Source organism: Mixophyes fleayi, chromosome 8, assembly GCF_038048845.1.
Source record: "Mixophyes fleayi isolate aMixFle1 chromosome 8, aMixFle1.hap1, whole genome shotgun sequence".
NCBI classification, from domain to species: Eukaryota; Metazoa; Chordata; class Amphibia; order Anura; family Limnodynastidae; genus Mixophyes; species Mixophyes fleayi.
In genome coordinates, this window is record NC_134409.1 from 53627135 (window position 1) to 53650314 (window position 23180).

The 23180-nt window shown below is 38.5% G+C and overlaps 1 long non-coding RNA gene across 1 annotated transcript in view; it reads right to left on the bottom strand.

Moving 5' to 3' along the window:
* The window catches only part of LOC142100076 (uncharacterized), an 86737-nt gene that overhangs the window by 12455 nt on the left and 51102 nt on the right, over nt 1-23180 (bottom strand). Inside the window, exon 3 of the long non-coding RNA XR_012678687.1 lies at nt 22982-23049. This is a non-coding gene — a long non-coding RNA (uncharacterized LOC142100076). The remainder of the gene's footprint in view (nt 1-22981; nt 23050-23180) is intronic.

Below are 23180 nucleotides of genomic sequence, written 5' to 3' on the forward strand. Positions count from 1 at the left end.
TAATGTATTTAGTGTGGTCATGGAAGTACTTTTTAGTGGTATTGGTCTAGACCACAGCAAACTTTCAGTATTTTGAAACTTTTTTCAGCCTACCCTTCATGACCTAATATTCTGGCTACAAAGCATGCATATTTGTAGAAAGCTTACAAAATGTTTCACTCATCTCTGTGAGAAGTTTCTAGGAGACACTTTACGCTGTAATGGAATTCCCTGTCCTTTTGCAATGTAAGATGCCATTTTTGCTGCTTTCAGCTAAGTTTGTATACAGATATTGCAGTGGACCTCCTCATAGACTTGTATGTGGTCGACCATCGATTTGTAGAAAGCTATGGGATAATAACCCAGCATGTCCTAAATTCTTGCCTATGTATGTAGGGGGTAGACAGTCCAATTGAACTTTACTGCAGCGAATACTACAGATTAAAAAATACAAATTAAATGTTATGCACATTTAGGATACTATAAATAAGTCACTTACACAAAAATAGTAATACAAGGATAGTGCTTCTTTTGAGCTTCACAAAGAATGGTTTATTAAGCCTCTGCACATTAAATACTTATGTGCCATGGTTGAGAAATTAAAAGTAGAAATTGATAACATTGGTAAAATAAAAAGGCTTGGAGTACAGTCTCACCCTTTCTCTCTCTTTCTCTCTCTCTCTAGCATATAACCTCTAATGGGTAACTTAGTGCCAACGTGAGATCTCATTGCAGCTGGTTGGTGCACATTTAAAAGGATCTTGATTAATAAACCCTGATTGCACTTGGATAAAGCTTCCTGCTTTCCTCTCATTTGCAAACAAATGTAGGGGTATTGAATTCTGTATCCTACTGCGTTAGCTATACACCAGATGTGTGAAACTATGCTCAGTCTGTGTGGGGTCTATGGGTACATTCCATTCATCGACACACTAAGCTTAGCTCAATGCAGAACTTTTTAGGAGTAAAGAGGCTACTTGCAAACTGAATGTATGTTTAACTCACTCAGGCCTTCAGCCTTTGCATCATCATCATCATCTATTTATATAGGGCCACTAATTCCGCAGCGCTGTACAGAGAACTCATTAACATCAGTCCCTGCCCCCATTGGAGCTTACAGTCTAAATTCCCTAATATATTCACACACTCACACACAGACAGACAGAGAGGGAGACAGATAGACAGAGACTAGGGTCAATTTTGATAGCAGCCAATTAACCTACCAGTATGTTTTTGGTGTGTGGGAGTAAACCGGAGCACCCAGAGGAAACCCACGCAAACACAGGGAGAACATACAAACTCCACACAGATAAGGCCATGGTCAGGAATCGAACTCATGACTCCAGTGCTGTGAGGCAGAAGTGCTAACCACTAGGCCACTGTGCGGCATGGGAAAGCCTATTTAACAAGTATCACTGCTGTGCTTCTACCTACGTAATACCAGTTCTGGTATATCTGCAGAGACTAACCACTTAACTGTTTTCAGTAACACCAGGCCAGGGGATGGCTCTCAAGCCCTTAAAAGGGGCCTGTACTGAGCATGGGCAGTTTGATAAATGAACCCACTTTAAATGTGCCAATCAGAAGAGGCCCTTCACTCAGCTCTTTTGATGGCAGAGCTGGAACAGCAGGGAGTGGGGGGCTCGAAATGGCAGGGTGACTAAGCTAATCAGCACACTATTAATGACAAAAGGTGACTCCATGGGCCTGATTCACTAAGGAAAGTAAGGTAAAAAATGAGGAAGTTTTCTCCTGAACAAAACCATGTTACAATGCAAGGGGTGCATATTAGTTTATTATTATTGTTTTTTTATGTAGCATAAAATACTTAATAGCTTTATTATTACACTGAAATTTACAGTTGATCTAGGCCCTTCCCCAACAATAAATCTGTCCCCACATTTTAAATTTAGCTCTCCCTCCAATGCAATATGGTTTTGCCAAGGTTCAAAGTTACTGGTTTTTTTCTTTAATGACTGAATCAGGCCCTATATGTCAGTAGTGAGTTAACAATACCAGTAATGGTAAAGGTACAGCTTCACCCTTTCTCTCTCTCTTTTTCTCAGCAGCATATAACCTCTAACCCCGTTATTGTTGGGCTCCCCTCACTTCTGGCCCTGTAGCAGCTCTAGCCCCTACACTCACAATAGTTTCACCACTGCTGACAGGTTGATGTTTCTTTTTCTGATTGTCAATAAATATACTAATAGTTGGCAACCCTAATGCAGACTCGTCCACCAAATAAGCATAATAGCCTCTTCCAGATATTATAAAGACCCATTCCATTAAAACATTTTTATGCCTACTATATAGAAGTGCCACTATCACCATATACAGTCTAAAACCAGGGTACCACCATATACAGCAAAAGACAAATAATAATGACTGGGATGCAGTGGGCCCGCCTGCAAGATTAGTGCTTATTATTTGTTTATCATGCCCAGGAGGAGCTCTGCTCCATTATGTCCTCAACATCAGAGCACAGTTTTGTTGCTCTCCCTCCCCCCCCCCCATACTGCAAACTGATAGGTGACACATCACAATACAGAAGAACCAGAACCATCCACCATCCGTCACTGATCAGGCTCCTGGATTGGCAGCTAGGTACCTGTGTATGAATATGTTGTGTTGTGATGTTTCACTTGTCAGGTGACACATGAAGTGTGCCGTCCATGGAACCAGGAAGGGATGAGACAGGACTGATTGTGGAATGATTTTCACCTGAATGCGGCTGGTGCAGAACTGTAGCTTGGACAGTGCCACCTAGGCCGTGTCAAAGTGGAGGACATAATGGAGCAGAAAAAATAATAATTCTGCAAGCAGTGTAGGTACAGGGTGGGCAGCACAGGGCTCCCCCTGACTCATGGGCCTGTGTGCACTGTATACCCTGCATATGCAAAGACTGGGATTGTGCAAGTAATATTAAAAAGTCTAAACCCAAAAACAATATGAATTAACAGAGTTTTTGAGGTGCCGAGGGCTCAGCTATATCAGTAAAACAAAGAAACTGCCACAGTTTGGCACTATTACTATAGCGAATATAACTTGTTACATGAAACACTTTGGCTGAGTCTTTGAAGACTGAATTATGTTTACACACGGCACTCTACTCTATTAGTGTAGCTGAGTGCTTAAAACAGACAGAAGGCCTGATTGTGTCTATTGAACTAGTGTTTGCCAATTCCTTGAAAGATATATTCAGGTTGGCTTCTTACACTGGCACAGATTTTATTGTATTATTTATTGTTTTTGTTTATTTTAAGATATGATGTTAGAGTAAGCACATAGTAAAGGTTATGTTTTCAAATTACTGATGACCTTTACCTGCTTCTGCTATTTTCTTTTAAATATCATACTACCATATACAGCCCGAAATCAGGGGTTAGTGTGAATATTTCTGGAGCATAATTTTCAAATATTAGTTACAAAAAAATAGGCGGCAACAATTAGGTAACAATTTTGTGCATTGTTCTAGCGTTTTAATGCTAATACTGTGCATGTAAATTAGTCGGCAGCTGGGAACCATTGTTTCCTATGACCCAATATTCCCTTGTCTTATTACTTATGTTAGGGAATGTGGTGCTTTTCGCTATGTTTACTGCAAGTGATCGCAACGGGGAACACAAAAGTGACCTCCCATGACTTCTAAAATGCAAGTAAAAATTCTATAAACCACATGTCACTGGTATTTGCATTTGCAACAATTTTTCAACAAAGCAAATGCTGGGGGGTGTGAGGCTTTAGGTGACAGTTATGGTACTTACAAAATTCTTAGTGTAGCATTTTGGGACTGCGTTATAAAAGCTCTTAAACTCTAGGGTACTACTGCATTCAGAAGATATTAGCAGTTACAATTGTGGCAGGATTTAGGGGTTAAAGAAGTGCTTCTTGAACAAGTTATAGACAATTATTCAAGTCTTCTCTCTGCACATTATCATAATACAATTATCTAAATTGCCACACTGAATAAACTAAAACAGCAAAATACATTTGCTGCATCTCATAAGAGAGCAAAGAGTATCATCTCTATATCATATCTCAGCAACTTCAAAGCTTTTTACATCAAATGCAATGATTTAACTGCAGAGAAGAGGCATTTATTACACATATTTCAATTTATTCTCCTTTTTTCTAGTGTAACAGAGAATTCATATTTAATAATTGACTTTAAGAAAACATTAGTGGAAATGCCATAAATATGACACGTAGACATGAAATCCTGTCGCTGCGTAGGTGAAACTGCCAATGTTAAACGCTTTAATCTTAATAGAGAGAGCTATTTTATCTTGTTAGACATCGCTGTACAATAGTCTCTTCCAAGCTCCAAATGACAGACTGTGACACGGGCTGCATTACATGACAATTGCTACTTTCAACCTAGGTGACAATTGCTAGAAAAACACACATTATCAAAGCTAAGAAGAACACCACAGACTAACTGATTTAATATGTGGAATAATCTCTCTGTCTCACTTGACAAAACTTGTAAAATATTGTAGGAAATACATAAAAAACACAAATGGGTGTAGGATGGGTCACAATCAATATCAAAACAACAAAATAACTGTAGAGCTTAACTTTGTGCTGGAGCATGATATACACTTGGATGGTCAGGCAACGTCATTTACCGTTTGTGTATTTATTTAATACATATTTATATTGTAATGCATTTGGATCCCCTAAAATATAGGGCAAACCAAAGGCATATTTCTTCACTCCACTGTTATTTAAAGGGCAACTCCAAATAAACTAAAACTAAACATTTTGTTTTGGGTGGAATTAGGTGAGAGGAAATATACACCATGGTTACCCCATAAATAAGCTATTTTACAGTACAGGTTCATGATTCCTTGGAACGTCTACCACTGACAGAAATGTAACACTGAATAGATAGATAGATAGATAGATAGATAGATAGATAGATAGATAGATAGAGTCAGATAATAGATAGATAGATAGATAGATAGATAGATAGATAGATAGATAGATAGATAGATAGATAGATAGATAGAGTCAGATAATAGATAGATAGATAGATAGATAGATAGATAGATAGATAGATAGATAGATAGATAGATAGATAGATAGATAGATAAATATACACCATGGTTACCCCATAAATAAGTTATTTTACAGTAGGATCATGATTCCTTGGAACGTCTACCACTGACAGAAATGTAACACTGGATAGATAGATAGATAGATAGATAGATAGATAGATAGATAGATATTAGATAGATATAGATAGATAGATATTAGATAGATATAGATAGATAGATAGATAGATAGATAGAGTCAGATATTAGATAGATAGATAGATAGATAGATAGATAGATAGATAGATAGATAGATAGATAGAGTCAGATATTAGATAGATAGATAGATAGATAGATAGAGTCAGATATTAGATAGATAGATAGATAGATAGATAGATAGACAGATAGACAGATAGACAGATAGATAGATAAATATACACCATGGTTACCCCATAAAAAAGTGTTTTTACAGTACAGGATCATGATTCCTTGGAACGTCTACCACTGACAGAAATGTAACACTGGATAGATAGATAGATAGATAGATAGATAGATAGAGTCAGATAGATAGATAGATAGATAGATAGATAGATAGATAGAGTCAGATATTAGATAGATAGATAGATAGATAGATAGATAGATAGATAGATAGATAGATATTAGATAGATAGATAGATAGATAGATAGATAGATAGATAGATAGATAGATAGATAGATAGAGTCAGATATTAGATAGATAGATAGATAGATAGTGTTATGTGCGTATTGTCGCTAACCAATAACGATTGTCGAACCTCGATTTGTGTTTCCAAAGCACAAAGATTTATTCGCAATAAGTGGAATAATATGCTCAAGCGAAGTAATAGTAAATACAGCCGTTACTTATTGCAGGCGCTCTGCATCCAGTGCAGTCATTCAATCCTGAAGTCTGGGGACAAGATGTCTGCCCTCTGGATCACAAGCTGCTGCTTATATACACAATCAAATACAGTAATACAATGAAGATGGTATAGCTTGCATCTATTGGTCCGGGTCTCAGGAATGTCCAAGGGGCCGTCAATCATTGGCTGGTTCATCCTAAGGAATCCAAAGGAGGGGGTCATCTCTGCAGGGGGTATGCTCTGCTCTTCCCGCCAGGATTCCTTAGTCTTAAGTAGTTCATAATTCCCTATCATTCATAACTTGCGTATGCACTCTGCGATTCCCTCGCAGAGTGAACCAAACAGTAGGATTTGTAACAAGGTTCATTATGATACCACTCATGAGGTTATTCCTTTAACCCGTTCCGTGTATTTCACTAATATGCATGTAACTCTGATATAACATATAAATACTACTATATTTCGACATAACTTACTATGTGTTGCAACTACCATTAATGTGTACTATTTTATAAGTATGCGTGTTTGTGCGAATGTATGGTAAAAGACCAATTGCTGTTGCTGCCACGTGCAGTGGATGCGTACGCCCTTTCACGCCATAGCGTGCCCTTGTACGTCATAGCGTACCGTACGCATCTTTTCAGACAAAGACAACCAAGTTTGCTAGACTTTAATTGAAATGACTTTATCCAATTTGCTGACTTCGACAATAGATAGATAGATAGATAGATAGATAGATAGATAGATAGATAGATAGATAGATAGATAGATAGATAGAGTCAGATATTAGATAGATAGATAGATAGATAGATAGATAGATAGATAGATAGATAGATAGATAGATAGATAATGCACATATCAAAGTGCACACTTCTCTGGGCAGTTGTTGCTACGAGGGGCAATTCTGTGCATAAAATATGTTATTAATTACATTCCCCAAATTACATCTGCAAATGTTTTTCTCTGCTGAAGTTGTGCAAAAGGGGACCCAATAAAGCTATAGGATGATACCCAACATCTTCCAGCTCTGATCTTGTGCAGGATACAATTTCTTTTGCATTTGTGGCAAGGAATGCCCCTGAAAATGTAATCCCCTTTAACCTCATTACAATAAACTCGCTCTGCAAAATGAAATGTCATTTCTGTAGTACTCCAGAAAACAAAGTTTACACTGGTAAGCCTACTGTATAATCAAAGTGCTACAGAATTTGCTGGCGCTATATAAAATAATGTTAATGATGATGATGAAGATAATTCATTAGGAATGCCTTCACTCTGCCCACCTCTTCCCAACTCCACCCCTGTGCCTTTACAAACTTCTCTTACTCCGCAAATTCCTCAACCTTGTTATGTAAGTTTATATGTTCTGGCAGAAATCTACGTACACTTGCGCATATTGACTCACATGGAGGATACAAGGTTTTATTTATAATTTATAATCACATCAATAGGTGATTTTCTACCACTGTGATAAGCAGCAATAGAAAAACAGCCCTGTGCCATATATTAGTAGGTAGGCCCATTAATAAGAGGAATAATGTCACTCATTCAGTGTTTATAATGTCCCTACGTTACCTCCACACTGAGCTCAGATTACTGACATTGAGGAGCAGTAGCAGCAAGATTCTTACCTTTGAAGCTAACCGCTGCTGATTTTCATCATTCTATGATCCCTGAAAAGCAGGGTAGTATAGTACACAATGTTGCTGATGCAGTAGAAGCTTTGAATTTAGACAGCTGAGCCTAGCCAAACACCGGTGAATGTGGCATACATGTGTAAAGCCCACTCTAGTGTGCTCACACATTCCATTGATTGAATGTGTGGCCCAAGCAATAGGACCCAGAGGAGACACACCATGGACAGTCGCTCAGCAACAGAAGACTGATATGAGCTGAGGAGAACCTTTGTGAAGAGGGTGAAAGCCTGGATCCCCAAGGCAAATTAGGGAACAAGTCTGTGCCCTACTGCCACGAGGGGCAAATATAGAGTCCCTATGTCTAGAGACATAAAAGCATATAAATAGACCCATGGAGAGTATGCTGCTGCAGTATTTAATGAGGCCCAGAGGGGCAGAGAGGACACTAGTGAGAGTGTCAGATATACTAAACACATCTGACAGTGAACTATACGGAGAGAGTGTCAGAGCCTACGCAAATTCCAGTGAGTTTGAGAATCCCAGGAGGTTCAGATATTGAACTCAGAAGTGTTATAACCCAAGGGATAGGTCCCCAACAGAGGAGGGGTGGTTAACAGTGCTGGAATTAGAAAGGATATGTACATATTTATTTTAGTGTTATTTGCAACTTAAGTAATGCACTGAAGACATCTGTTTGCACTGCACCCTAAGTAACCATACCCGTGTCCCAACAATTTATAGACATTCCTGAAAACCTGGATCCTGGGACCCTCTTGTCATTTACGAACAGAGAGCAAGCTAAGGCTATGCTATGCTGTGAGCCCCTACCATTGTTATCCTAGTGCCCTTTATACCTCAATCTGGCACTGGGTAGAAGTACAGTACAGTACAAATGTGGGCCTCAGTGTGGTGAGATTGCACTCACAGTGGAGATCCAATATGGTCCAAAGTGTTGAGGTCCATATCCATTCCTATTAATTGTAAGAAAGGCCCACATCCAATATGGTATAACAGAGATCCATATTCAATGCAGTGAAAAAGTGTAGAGGTCCAAATCCAATGTCCGATGCATACAGGCATACATAACTGGTCAATTGTTCACATCCAGACCAATATGATGATAACCATTAGACCCTGTCTAGTCCATTCTTGCATCATCATCTTCCATGCTAAATAAAAATATGCAATTCTTAAACACCTGTATTTGTGTTTTTATTTAAAAAAATTATGTGCCATCATATCCATTGAATGAATAATTAATTAGAATGTAAATGCAGTGTTTCCTACATAATAATGTTTACTGAAGTGTATGTATCATGAGACAAAAGATTTTTCCAAAGGGGAATGCTCACGTGTGGTATTAAACACTATGGAGGTCATTTACAATGTGCAGCTAATGCGCCCCGTAAAACGCCTTGGTTTTATGCTGGTGCTCCGGGAAGGTTCGACCAGCACACTTCAAGGTGTTTGCCTACACTCTGCTCTCTAGAGACATCTCAACTTCCTAGATGTGCGCCTGTGTGCAAACAATTCTAAGAAGAGCAGTGTACAAAAGTTCAACCTTCTACATCTTCAGTACTACCAATCTTAAATAAATTAGAATACTGCACAATTTAATCTCATTTGTGGATTAAATTGAATTGTTCAAAGTAATAACAGTAGTAGTTTCATTGGGACTGTCTTTTAAACATGTGGCAACCGTGAGTAAGTGAAACATTTTGTTACATTGCAGGGGTGTGCCTGGAGATGAGCTTCTCCTCTAAAGTGCAACAAGAATTCCCAAATCTATAGAATGAGACCCAAAAACTGCCAGCTGGAGTCCTTTTACTTAGTAAAAATGGCCTCCACATCGCAAGGAATATACTCCACCCCCAACTTTATTTTAATAATCTGTTAAACAAAATTCTGTATCATGATGAACAAGTCACATAATTTACCAATAGGTTTCGGTTGTCAGAACGCAGCTTACCACCGACAAGCTGGGAATGACAGCTGGGAATAGGACGCGATGCACAGCGCATGTGTTGTGAAGAGAGAGGCGTCCATCTCCGGCACCTATGAGGAGTGCGGAGACAGCGCCTAACATTTCTTATCAGGTATATCACAAATTCAAACCTGCATTTGCAATGCACAGTGGATGATTTGCGGTTCATAAATTGCCTCCTCTGTTCTATGTATTTTGCAAGGCTTTGTGCTAGGTTTTACAAGCAGAACAACCCGTGATAGTCCAAACATTAAGTTTTCAGAAAAGAATAATGCGCTTGACACATTATATAACAGCATACCAGCATGCCCTTTCTGTATACGGTTTGGCCAAGTCACAGAATTAGTCCCAAAGAAATGTGTTCCATCTGTATACAATACTATGTAATATTTTGCCACATTAGAGGTAATGGATTAACATAATCTATATTATCATGAGAAAAGTTAATGTAGAGAATTATACAATTTATAGGAGGTTGCTGCATATGGCTGTGGCAGAAGGGTGCGTATAACATCCCACTCTGCTGAATCGAATTGTCCTGCAATTGTGCATGCCGGAAAGTATCTGCTGTCCCACAGAGTAAATTCCAGTAATGGAAGCTTTTCCAATTGCACACAAATACACAGCTCTGACAAATTTCAAGTACCCCAAGCTACCCAATCTATGGTCCTAGCTATCTTCACAGAAGCTGCAGCCTGTTCCCCTTTGCTCTACGATAGTTTCCCAAAAGTGCTCCTACAGCCTACACCTGGTCATTGCTCCAACCAACCTCCACAAAGACCAACACCAGCTCCCGCATACCTGCTCTTGTCTTCCTTCTTCCAATTGCAGCACTGCACATTTCTTCAAAGACAAAGTCCTGTTGTGCTGGTCACCTTTCAGCCCACAGACATTTAATACTCCATTAATCGCCCCAAGGGTGGGCTGGGCTGGACAGCAAAACTCCGGGACCAGCCACTTTATTTCATTTTGCCGCAAATCTTAGGATCCGCCCCCCTCTCTCTCTCCCTCTCTATATGTGCAGCATCTTAATATAATGTGGGTGCGAGGTAAACTATTAGTATAATGGTGGAGTGTAGGTGGGGGCTATTTTATTTGTGGGGTGATGGTGGGGCAATTTAATTTATTGGTGGGGCTATTTAATTTATTGGTGGGGCTATTTATTTTAATATTGGGGCCTATTCATTTTATGTGAAATAAAGGACCTTTAATTTAATGCTGGTGTGGTTTGGGGCTATTAATTGAATGTGGGGTTGAGTTTTGTGAGGAGGGCTCTACTGTCATTAGTGTGGGAGGTAGGCTATTTAATTATTGACTGTGGGATGGAGCTAATTATTTAATGGTGGGCGCTATTCTTTTATTTGTGGGGTGATGGTGGGGCTATTTAATATAATAGTGGGGCCTATTTATTTGAGGTAAGGTAACAGGACTTTTAATTTAATGCTGGGGTGGTTTGGGGCTATTTATTGAATGTGGGGCTGACTTTGGTGAGGAGGACTATTTATTAATTGTGAATATGGATATTTAGTGCCGGTGATGGTTGTGGGAAATTGTTATAGTTATTAAACACAAATGCTATTAATTAATTGCTAGAGCTGTTTGGAGGAAGGGAAATAGATCTATTTGTCAAATATGAATACTATTATTTTAATGTTGGGGCTGGAGGGAGGCCTAATAATTAAATGTGGGTGCTACTGATTTAAAACCGGGGCTGGATGGAGTTTTCTGAATTTCATGTACCCATTTTTTTTCCAAATAGGGTACACAACATTCCAGGATCCAGACAAACAGAAATTGAGCTAAATAAACCAGCAGCCGCAGGTAGTGAAAGTGACAAAAACAGGTAGGAGAGAGGAGGACAGTCTGCCAACTGTCCTGAATCTGGTAGGACAGTCCTGAATATGCGTGACTGTCTCACTTAGTCAGGATTTGGTCCGACTGTAAGGACAGTTCAGAGGTATGTCCCATTTCACACAGTACTGCTCGTTAATGCAGAGCTGCGTGCACCTAACAGCTAACAGTAGTGCACACAGAATTGCCTATGTATTTGTCTAAAATTTGTCTAAAATGATAAACATTTTACATCATAGGTGATCCCGTCTAAGTGCCCTGGGCCCCCAGAGCCTTTAAATGTAGATTGACAGACATCGCGATGATGACAAATTGCATTGCCGCACAGTTCTTTCATCGGAATACCTTGCTGTCACCATGCTGTGTCCATCGGTCATCTCCAGCGTCGGATTAAAGGTAATTCTGTTTAATTTGCTTTTGTTTTTTAAGTCTTTCGGGGTTTTTTTGCAGTAATTATGCGTGTCGTAATGGTGGTAATCGTCAAAACGATTACCACCCGTATGCTTAGTGGACACATATTTCACTTGTAATACAGCACTTGAAAGAAATGTAGAATGATAAAGTCATCTGGAATTGGTATATAAATGATTGCTCTTTAAGATAGATTATGAACAAATTCACAATATTAGTGGAAGGTTATTTTCTTTCTATACTACATTCATTGTCTAGAGAGTAAGTGAAATATGTTGTTAGTGTAAGATGGGGGAGTGTAGGGTTGCATTTAGAAAATCACCCAACCATTAGACTATGCTCCCAATTACATTTTTTGAATATGTGCATTCCTTTTATTGAATAGAAAAGCAAACATTTTAAAAACAGATTTATTGTTTACGATAATTGTCCCATTACTGCTCAAAAGATTTAGCACAAAGGTTGAACGGCATTTTTGTTATGAAATTCACTGAAATATTAATTCCTTTCTATTATTTGGTTTTCCAAATGACAGAGAATGGCTTATGGCTGCATAGGTTTAAATTGGACGCAACATATATAAAATAAACAGCATGTTAAAGTCCATTGTCAGCTATTACAAACAATGTGATGCAGTGATGATGATAGCAGATGCTTTGACAAAGCCAATACCCAAGTTTGAAGAACTCACATGATGAGAATTTGTTGAGTGTGGGTGTCAGAATAATGTTTATATGCTTATTGTGACAATTCCAGCACTATATGTGCTCTGTCAAGCTATAGCTAATGTAAAGATGTACAGATAATGTAAAAAAAGATATATTGTGACAAAGAGGTGGGCCTGTCAGCATTTTGCATGCTCTACAGGCGGAAGCTGGGTGGATTGGACCATTGAAAACTAAATGTGGGTTTCATGTTACATACACATGCAAAACATGTATTTTGTTTTGCCAGGAGAGATATAATAATGACATTTAACAGGTAGAAAGCAGGCACATATGGGAACGTTGCCTGGTTTGTGATGGTAGGAATGGAGAAGGGGGGGGGGAGGGTTGCAATGCAGTTTAGACATGAAACCTCCATTGCTTGGTTATTCATCCTCTAGTGGTGGCACACAATGCACCACTCAGTTGGACTATCCATCCAGGCAAAAAGTTGTCAGCCAGCTCCTGCCCATGGTGAATAGCACTAGGGCTGGCATCACTTATGTGGTGTGTGTCAGGGTATTAGTAAAGTCAATAATAGATTAATTACTATTGTGGAACTATGAGTACCAGCAAGCACTGGCATCTATTAACTACTTGTGTAATACCCTGCAAATCACAGGTATATTACTGTATGCACTCATTCAGAAAACTATAGTTTCCCAGAGTGCATCTAGGAAGTTAAATGCAAATTGTGTTGGTCATTTTTGGGTGGACAAACTGCAAACTACAGCCCAGGCTGCTCTCTAGAGCCCAAGAATGTACTAGAAGGCTCCTGGAGATTCTTGGGGAAAAGGAGAGGAGCCAAAAACGGACTGGCTAGGGACAGAAGTGATGTGTGTGACTGCTGGCTGAGCTAATAGAGGATCTTTCCACAAAGAGCCACTGAATGCTATGGCCGAATTGTTGTCCTCAGGGATGTTTGCAGTCAGCCCAGAAAGAACTACCTTTGCAGTATAGGAAAAGACGTAACTTGCCACTGCCCATGAGATGTCAGCAGAACTCCTATGAAGACAGATAAGTTTCTTTTGCTTTGCTATGTTCAACTGTGTTATGAAAGATGACCAGGACTGTAATATTACTATTGAGAGGTGTTATAGCACTGGCTAAAGGAAGAGTTTGTTCCAGCCAAATCTGCTGTATTTAAAGTTATCTGCAAGATGACTGAAACTGCCTAAAATGGAGGCTGATGAGAGAATTGCAAGTTGTTTAACCCTATAGTTGCTGGGAGAGAGTTGCTTATTCCATTAGACGGATTGCTATGTCGACTAATGATTTCAACTTGTACAAGTAAATAAGCTGCATGTGTCAGCTGAAACTTCACTTAAACCTGTGGATTGTAATTTACCCCATTGGGTTCTGTATATCACAAAGTGAACTAGAAAGCATCTAACCTGAACAAACTAGATTAATCCTTGTTACATCTCTGCTGATTTTTGTCTGATAAGTATAATCTGTATAATTGCACTAAACGTTTTGTGTTGATTTAAGTTTGCATATTGTTGAACCAAGATTCCTAAAATGTTATTTATTTTGTGACATGTTGAATAACGTTGCATGTTGATGGATTTGTGCTATTTGTTCTCTACACTATCGCTACCGATCTGCTGCTGTGGAAAAGCCTTATGCCACAAACAAAGAGAAAAACCCCACAAATGTATCCAGTTTTATTCCTGTGTTCCTTGTTTTATTCCAACACTACTGGGGAGGCCTTTGTCTCTCTATCATACCACCGGACCTGTAGAATACTTCTTTATACTACTTTTGGGGTGCCAACCACCTTCCCCGTTACACTTGGGTATTCTGGTATTTGTGGAATTGCAAGTACCAGCATGCCCATGGCTGCCAGTGCAACTACAAACATCAGTATGTTCTGGCAGTCAGGACCTGGTAGAATATGTAGCTCCACAATAGTGTGGACTAGAAAAAAAATATACAGCATGTATCTTAACATCAACCCTTTGTTATAGACTAAAGTTAAATTTTCAGACACAGTGGGACCACAAATGCAAGTTACTTTCAACTCTAAATTCAGACACTTTTTTTGTGCTTGTCCAGTGTGGCAAAGCACACTTTTACCTACCCCAATTGGACTTGGATGTTAAACTGTAAATCAGGGCCATAATGTATATACACATTTATATTACGATTATTTGCCATAAAAACTTTATCAGCCAAAGAAATTATAATTATTATATACTATCATGATACGTCACCCTTTTTCTCAAGGGAATATTGTAACTCATGCTTGTAATGCCACAGGGATAAAAAGTAGTGACAGTTTGTAATAAATAGATAAAGTTATTCAGGATAATAATTTGCTGATGTAGTCACTGTACTACACATTGGCCTGATTTTAAACACATGCTCATTTCACACTGTTTAAATGTTTCTTACAAATTAATTTGCTAGAACCAGCCATGACCAGCCAATGATGATTTAATAGTATTACTGGGCACGGTGAACTTTTCAATCCCTGTTTAAATAATCCTCTAATGTTTACTGCAGATCACAGGAAGCCCCTTACCGTATGTTATTAAAAGACGTTGTGAATGCCATGCTCTTGTCACATTTGGGCCCAAACCCTGTTCATGGACGGCCAGGTACCAGGCTAGCATGGATTTCACCTACAGCAACTCCATTTTAATTCAAGCTAAATATGATAACTGGTCCTTGGTCCCCCCAGGTCTTGTGTATGCGCCCAAGATGTTCATTAATCACAGAAAGGCATACTTTATTCCAAAGATGTTAGATGCAGGCTAGTGTTGAAGTGCAGAAACAGAACTTATAGTTCTAGTCACAAGCTAAAATCAAAAATATGCAGGAAGTCCACAAGATATTGATCTTACCCTGTATCAGAAAGGAATGCCTATATTGGGCAATAATCAAATACTAGACCTCAACTTATTCAGGTGCATTTGCAACTTAAAGCTGTGCACCAACGTAACATTCTGTGTACCCATGACTGTGCAGTCCATTATGTTTGAGTATACACATGTGTTTGCGACTGCCCATAGTTTGTGTACATCTGCGCAATTCTGTAAAACAATGGAAATAAAGGTTAGAGACTAAACATGCACCTAGGCAATACCATGAAATTGGAGAATCTGTATAACTGTAGTATGTTGCAAAAAACAGCAAGTGCATCCATCCACATTCTTTAGAACATATTGAAAGCAACACATCTCATGCTCAATGCTTCTATTAAAACGTTTGAATAGGGATGTTGTGGGTTCATTTACAAACCTGGCTCTCAGTCAGCCTCCCTCCAACATCAGTCTGATAATGTTCCACTATATTCGCCCAATTGAATTGGATTTGATACAGCAGGATGTTTGACCAATGAACACTTAGCCGCATGTTTCAGGTTAAATAATTGTTCTTGAAATGCAGGCAATTTATACTGGAATCTGATTGGACTGAAATAATGCAAATTGCTCACAGATCCAATTACATTACAATGACTAAACTTTGATCAGAATGTGTAAATGGTCAGCATCAAATGTCACACATATTAGGAATACAACTGCCTATAATGATCATTGAAACCACATACAATTTTAAAGGTACAAAAAGTGTCAAAAATAGATTAAAACAAGTTTAAAGGGAATCATATGCCTTCAAAAAAAAATTCACAAGCATTAAAAACACCTCACTAAATTCTTAACTATATGGACATGATGTAATTTGCTAATGTAAGATACTTATTCAAGAATATATGCCATTAGGTATTGTAGAAAGATATATGTACATGTCAATCCTCTGTATAGATCATGTCTGTGTATCATGAATCCAACTCTACAGTGTATGATTGTCTACTCTGTACTTTTATCAGCACCTGCATTTGGCTAGGATGTTTGTATTTTATTATTGTTTAGTCAACAGAGCTTCGGAGACTTGGGGTTACAATATGACCATGTAAATATGGACAAATATAGCGATATTTTAGTGTGCATATTGTTACCAGATCTGCTGTACAAGTTGAAACACATATCCATTACACAAGCCGCATGCTTGCATAGTAAAGGCTGCATACATGCAAACTAGGGGTGTGCACCGGGCACTTTTAGTGTTTTGGGTTCTGATTAGCTTGAGGTTTTGGGTTCTGATTTGTTTTGCCAAAACACCTGACGAAAGGTTTTGGTTCTGATTTAGGGTTTTGGGTTCTGATTTATTTTTAAAAAAGCATAAAAAGCGCTAAAATACATTATATTGGTTTTTTAACACTCCTACGCTATTATTAACCTCAATACCATTCAATAACAATCATTTCCACTAATTTCCAGTCTATTCTGAACACCTCACACCTCACAATATTCTTTTTAGTCCAAAACGTTGCACCGCGGTAGCTTTCTGGACTGCGTAGTGGAGTGGCCCAGGTACCCAATTTGGTACCGGGGCCACAATACCTCCTCCAACTGGTCTCAATTCCACTGCACATATGGCTGCTCCTCCATCCTCTGCAGCATATAGAGGGTGGAGTTCTAGCGTGTTAATACCTCTTGTTTTCGATCATGACAGTGCATTTTAATTATTTTTGGATTTTCCCCCAACACTGAATGTAGTTTAATATCTGATACGCATCTATCTGGACTGCGTAGTGGAGTGGCCCCGGTACCCAATTTAGTACCGGGGCCACAATATATCACCCTCAACAGGTCTGAATTCCACTGCACAGATGGCGGACACCGGATGGACGTCTAAAACCAACATAGATGTTAAGACCGCAGTTCCTCTTTTTTGAGACTGCACAAACAATTAACGTAGTAATATAAATGGAAGTTACTATTTTTTTGAACTACAGAAAGAAAGAACGTAGTAATAAAAATGCCAGTTACTCTTTTTTGGAACTACAGAAAGAAAGAACGTAGTAATAAAAATGGCAGTTCCTCTTTTTTGTAACTACAAAAACAAAGAACGTAGTAATATAAATGGAAGTTACTATTTTTTGGAACTACTGAAAGAAAGAAAGTATTAATAGAATCGGCAGTTACTCCTTTTTTGAACTACAAAAACAAAGAACGTAGTAATAGAAATGGCAGTTCCTCTTTTTTGGAACTTAACAAGAATTATATAATTTTGTTTATTCAGAAATGATGAGTCTCTCAATTAGAGTGTAATGCCCCTTAAAACTCCTTTAAATAAAATAGTACGTATTCTAGGAGACCCTGTTTATATATTTAACTTGATTCTGCAAAAATATGCATGATGATCACTGGACAGAGATCTGTAATAGAGCAGCGACTAAAGTGGCCTGATTAAAGGTCATGTAAGATCTTAAAGCACTCACAATTATATAGAGACTGTATTCTCATTAAAGACGCTGCCTAACGTGTCTAAAAGTTGGCACTTATATAGCGCTTGCTTCACTGGGTGATGTGAGCAAGCGGAGTGTGTTAATATGGAGAGACCCTATCTAAACATTAATATGATAGAACAAATTGCAGTGCTGTATACGCTGTGTGTAGGTAAGGTAGGGATCTCAAATATCATGACACTCTGTTTAGCCTAATCCCTGACAATGTAATATCACGGAAAGCCTATTTGCTTATCAAGGCCAATGGCTTGCTTCTGCTAAATCAGACAGAGTATGCAGCGCACGTCTAACACCAACATAGCTGTGCCGGTGACATGGCCTGCAGGAATATCTCTGATGGAGATAGAACTAGGCCCCAAAGAGCACATAATGCCAAAAAAAGAGTTGCAAGATGGAATTGTCCTTGGGCCCTCCCACCCACCCTCCCTGATGTTGCTGAAATACGACATGCACACTTTAACAAACCAATCATTTCAGCGACAGGGCCTACCAAACTACTGTGGCTGAAATTATTGGTTTGTTTAGGCCCCCACACAAAAAAAGCTATTCATCTCTCCCTGTACAAACTAAACTGGCTCTACTGAGGCAAGATGTCATCCTCATCCTCATCCTCTGATTCCTGGCCCCCTTCAGTGTGTACTTCCTCATCCTCACACATTATCAATTCGTCCCCGCTGGACTCCACAACCACAGGTCCCTCTGTATTATCTGGAGGGCAGTGCTGTACTTGATTGAGGAATTGATAATTCATTTTTATGAACATCATTTTTTCAACGTTCTAAGGAAGCAACTTCCTTTGCCGCTCACTGACCAGGTTCCCCGCTGCACTAAAAACTCTTTCCGAGTACACACTGGAGGGGGGACAACTCAGGTAAAATAGAGCCAGTTTGTACAGGGGCTTCCAAACTGCCTTTTTTTCCTGCCAGTAACAATATGGACTGTCTGACATGTCTACTTGGATGGTGTCAGCAAAGTAATCATCCACAATTTTTTCTATTGTGACAGCATCCAATGCAGCGAGAGTAGACATGTCTGCAATGGTTGGCAGGTCCTTCAGTCCGGACCAGATGTTATCAGCATCCCCGCCAGTGCCTCTTTTGGGAAAACTGAGCTTTTTCCTTGCAGCCATAGATGTGGAAGAAAATGAAGGTGGAGCTGTTGGCATGTCACGGTCCTCTTCAGAGGACAATCTCCTGACCAGCAGGTATTTGCACCGCTGCAGACTTGTGTCCGCCGGAAACAGAGACATAACATACGCTTTAAACCGAGGATCGAGAACGGTGGCCAGAATGTATTCCTCTGCCTTTAAAATAGTGACCACCCGCGGATCCTGGCAAAGCGTACGAAGGGCTTCATCCACAAGAGCTACATGCTTGGTGGAATCGCAATGGTTTACCAGCTCCTCCCTCACTTTCTCTTGTAATATAGATTGCAGTACCTATTCTCTGGAACTGCTTAAAGAATGAACGTAGTAAATGTAATATAGATTGCAGTACCTATTCTCTTGCACTGCTTAAAAATTGAACGTATTAAATGTAATATAGATTGCAGTTCCTATTTTATGGAAATATGAAAAATGAAAATGGCGGCCACTAGCGGGGAATTTATGCAATCCGAGTCTCGCGAGATCCGACGCGAGACTTGGACGTCAGAGCCTCAGTTTCATTTTTTTTGGCGCCGGAAATACCCGAACAGTGCTCGGATCCTGTCGGATCCGCACTGTTCGGGTGGGCTCGCATTAGCGGAATCCGAGCCCGCTCATCCTTAATGCAAACTAATTACTAATGCAGCCATGCAGCATGTGTAATGGATATGTGTTTAGACTTGTACAGCAGATATGGTAACAATATGTACACTGAGATATCACCATGGTAACACCAAGTCAGAAAAGTTAGGATTATAAAGGGTATTACTTCATAACTCCTAAAGGCAACAATTGATGTCTCTAACATTGAACAGGAGTGTACACTTTAGAGATGGCTGGTACCATGTAACTCTACAGCCAACAGGTCACAAATCAAATAGGACTTGGCTGAAAGTTGCCTAACTCTGTCCTATAGTTTTAAAAAACTGTTTTATTAGTGTACACTGTATCAATGAGTGTTTGTGTTTCTACCAGGATAGTCTAATGGTTCTTAACTTATAGGTCAGGATTAGACTTAAGCAAAATTTTCACTGGAATATTCTGCATTTAAATGTTGCATGTTTCTCTGGTGGAATATGGTATAAAGTGTCCAGCACAGAATTCCATCTATCATTTTGTTCCCGCAGAGAATTTCCAGTTCCATCCTAACCACACCATACAACAGAATGAATTGATTGACGGCCCCTTAATGCTATGCATAGATATAAATTCAGTGAAATATAAATTAACAAATACAGTGCTACATGGCAATTCAGTGGAATGATGAATCAAAAGCAGAACTTGAAGATTGTATCGCCAGAACTTCACCTCTGCAAAATGGACTGTTCGACTGTGATATACAATCTGCATGAAACCTGTATGAAATATTGCTGCAACTTTGCTCATCTCTAGTCAAGATGCAGAAAAATGGTTCACTATGTTTTTATCGAAAGTTGGACGTAAAATGTACTCACTCTGTATCAATCCCATGTCTTACCAACAAATTAACTTATTGCTAATCATATTTTAATAAAAAATAGTTTGCACTAAAACTGTATAATTTTTATTTGCAATATTATATCTAGTAGGATACAAAAATAAGGAAAACAATTAGGATCCCCTAAACCAGTCATTTTCAAATCCTTTACCAAAAATTCCAGTTTCCAGGACATTCCTGTTTGAGGACAATGAGGTTAATTATCCAGCCATTTACTGCACCCAAATAGGAGCATTTAGAAAATCTACAGGTAGCATCCCTGGGGACCAATACTGAGAGATACTGGAATAGTCTGTATTTGTAACAGACAGCTCAGTAAAAAAACGTGTGCCAGTACATTAAATATATCATATATGCAGCTTCTGAGTTAGTGAAATTCTGTTTCCTTGCTAAACTTCAGTCTTTCATACAAACTTCAGCTGTCCCGAAATAATGAGCTTACTATTTTCACCTCCGGAATTAGCATTTGTATTTGGAGGAGTAAAAAATTCCCTCTTACTGGTGCACAATCATTTCAATAATGCAAGGCAGAAAAACAACTAATTCTGTCATTACAACTGGTACACAGAAACGTCCTACTCACCCTGCCTGGATTTCTTATATAAAAGAAATTTTTTGACAAGTTGAAACCTCATTTGAGATTCAGCACTTGCAGGCATTAACCCATTGGCTACTAGATTGTTACAGGAAATTGGTTAATAAAATTGGTTAATAAAATAAGCTTCTAGATTTGCTTTTTTATTAAGTAACAATATAGCAAAAAATAAATGCTTATTTTTTGTAAGCCAAATAACAGACATATTAATATTAAACATGTTGATGTTTCCCAATGGATTCTCCAGATGTCATATAGGCTGTAGGTGTTTATATTAACAAGTGCCTGACCCCACAATCATGTTGTATTGACTGGGAAAGTATTTGTGCTTGATAACACAGCTCCATAAGTCTCAGTGATGTAAACACAGTTTACAAAAGTATGATGCACCACAAAGTGACTGGTAATGAATTTCAATCTGTCTCATGAAGGAAGGAAGTGCCTTAAGTTGAGGTTTGGGATCCTGATGAAGGGTTTGGCATGCGGCGAGTTCTCTAGGCCTCAGTATATAGTTAATAAATAATTAAGTAGCATAAAAATAACCCAGGTAATCTATATTGGTGAATACATGTTCCTGGGTTACAAATGTAAAACTTGAACACTTTTCTGTATCAATATATGAATACAGGGTCCTACATGTTAGTCCTACTGTAAATGTGAAAGAGATTTTACTGAAGAAGCAAGTCTTTATGCTAACTTACATATATTCAGTGGTAAACTTAATCACATCTTATTTGAAATCTAACTTAAATAAATAGCAATATCATTATGCCCTGCTAGGTACAATCACAATTAAATCATGTTTGCATTTAGTAGTGCAAGAACTGTATTATCCACTAGGCAAACTATGCAAGTGCTCAATAGGGAGGCAATGTGGTTGCAGCAAAAATCTGTGCAGACATGCAATACAGATTTAACCCATATAATAATTGTGATTAACACTAGCAAGTTGAATTAACAGCCTTGGGCCAAAAGTGTATTGACTGAGCTGAATCCAAATATTGATGAAATCCCTTCTAAATCATTTCAATCATGGATTTTGTGCACATCATTCAATTACATACAATTATATGTGTATTTAAAAAAATATGAAATTACCTTTCAGCTTAAATCACAAAATATTGAAGTGTAGGTTAGGCCATCCTAGTAACAAGGGGTTAATGGTCTTTTTCCATTTCTACAGAGTGTGCAATAAAATACTGAATGAGTCATTAATATTTCAATTTGTAAAGACATTTACGATCAATAAAACCTCCATTTGTTACTCAGTCAATCAGATGTATAAAAGTATTTCTTTTTTGTTACAGGGCAGAGTTAAACGCTCGTTTGAACAGATTCTACAAACATGTGAGAGATGGTCCCGGAGGATTATCTCGTCTCCATTTCAGTAGTGTTTTCAATTTTTTTGCCTAAAGGCTTCGTCCCTCTGAGTTTTTGGCCATTGGCAAAAAAAAAAGTTTAAAAGAGTGCGAAAGAAAATGTTTTTCTTCTGCGTCCAAGGAAATATTACTTAGGTTGGTGAAAATAGCATAATTGATCATCGTTTAAAATAAAAATGTATTATTTAAAGCAGCAATCCCACATAGTTATTTTTCTTATATAGCAAGTTAAGTACCTTTTAAGCATGCATCATTAATTTTTATTAGCTATCCACCTACAAATCATTATCTCCATTTCAAAAAATCTCTGGCAAAAAAAAGTGGCTGCCAGGGAGAGAAACAGTCAGACACAGGCGCACATACCCTCAGCATTTCATGTGATGGCAGAGGGGAGTGACGGAGGAGGCACAGTGCAGACAGAGCTTAGAGGGGCATTCCAAAGCATCTCTGGAAAGCGTTTCTAAAATTATAAAATTGGCATTTCTTTAAACACTTTTTTAATCTAGCACAATAATAATTGTAACTATTTGGACTATGACACTAGATCACCATTGTTAAAATATTGGTATTTGCTTACTGGGCTTACCTGTTGGTTTGAGCAGGAGAACCTAGAATGGACAAGGATTATACCAGAGGGTGGTCTTTCCGAGTTCCCTAAAACAAAAACCTTTAATTGATGATAAAATTATTTGCAGCGGAACATAATCATAGTATTGGTCTATAAGCCATGGAGCCCAGCCACATACAGAAGTTTCAACTACATGTCAAACATACATTATGCATAC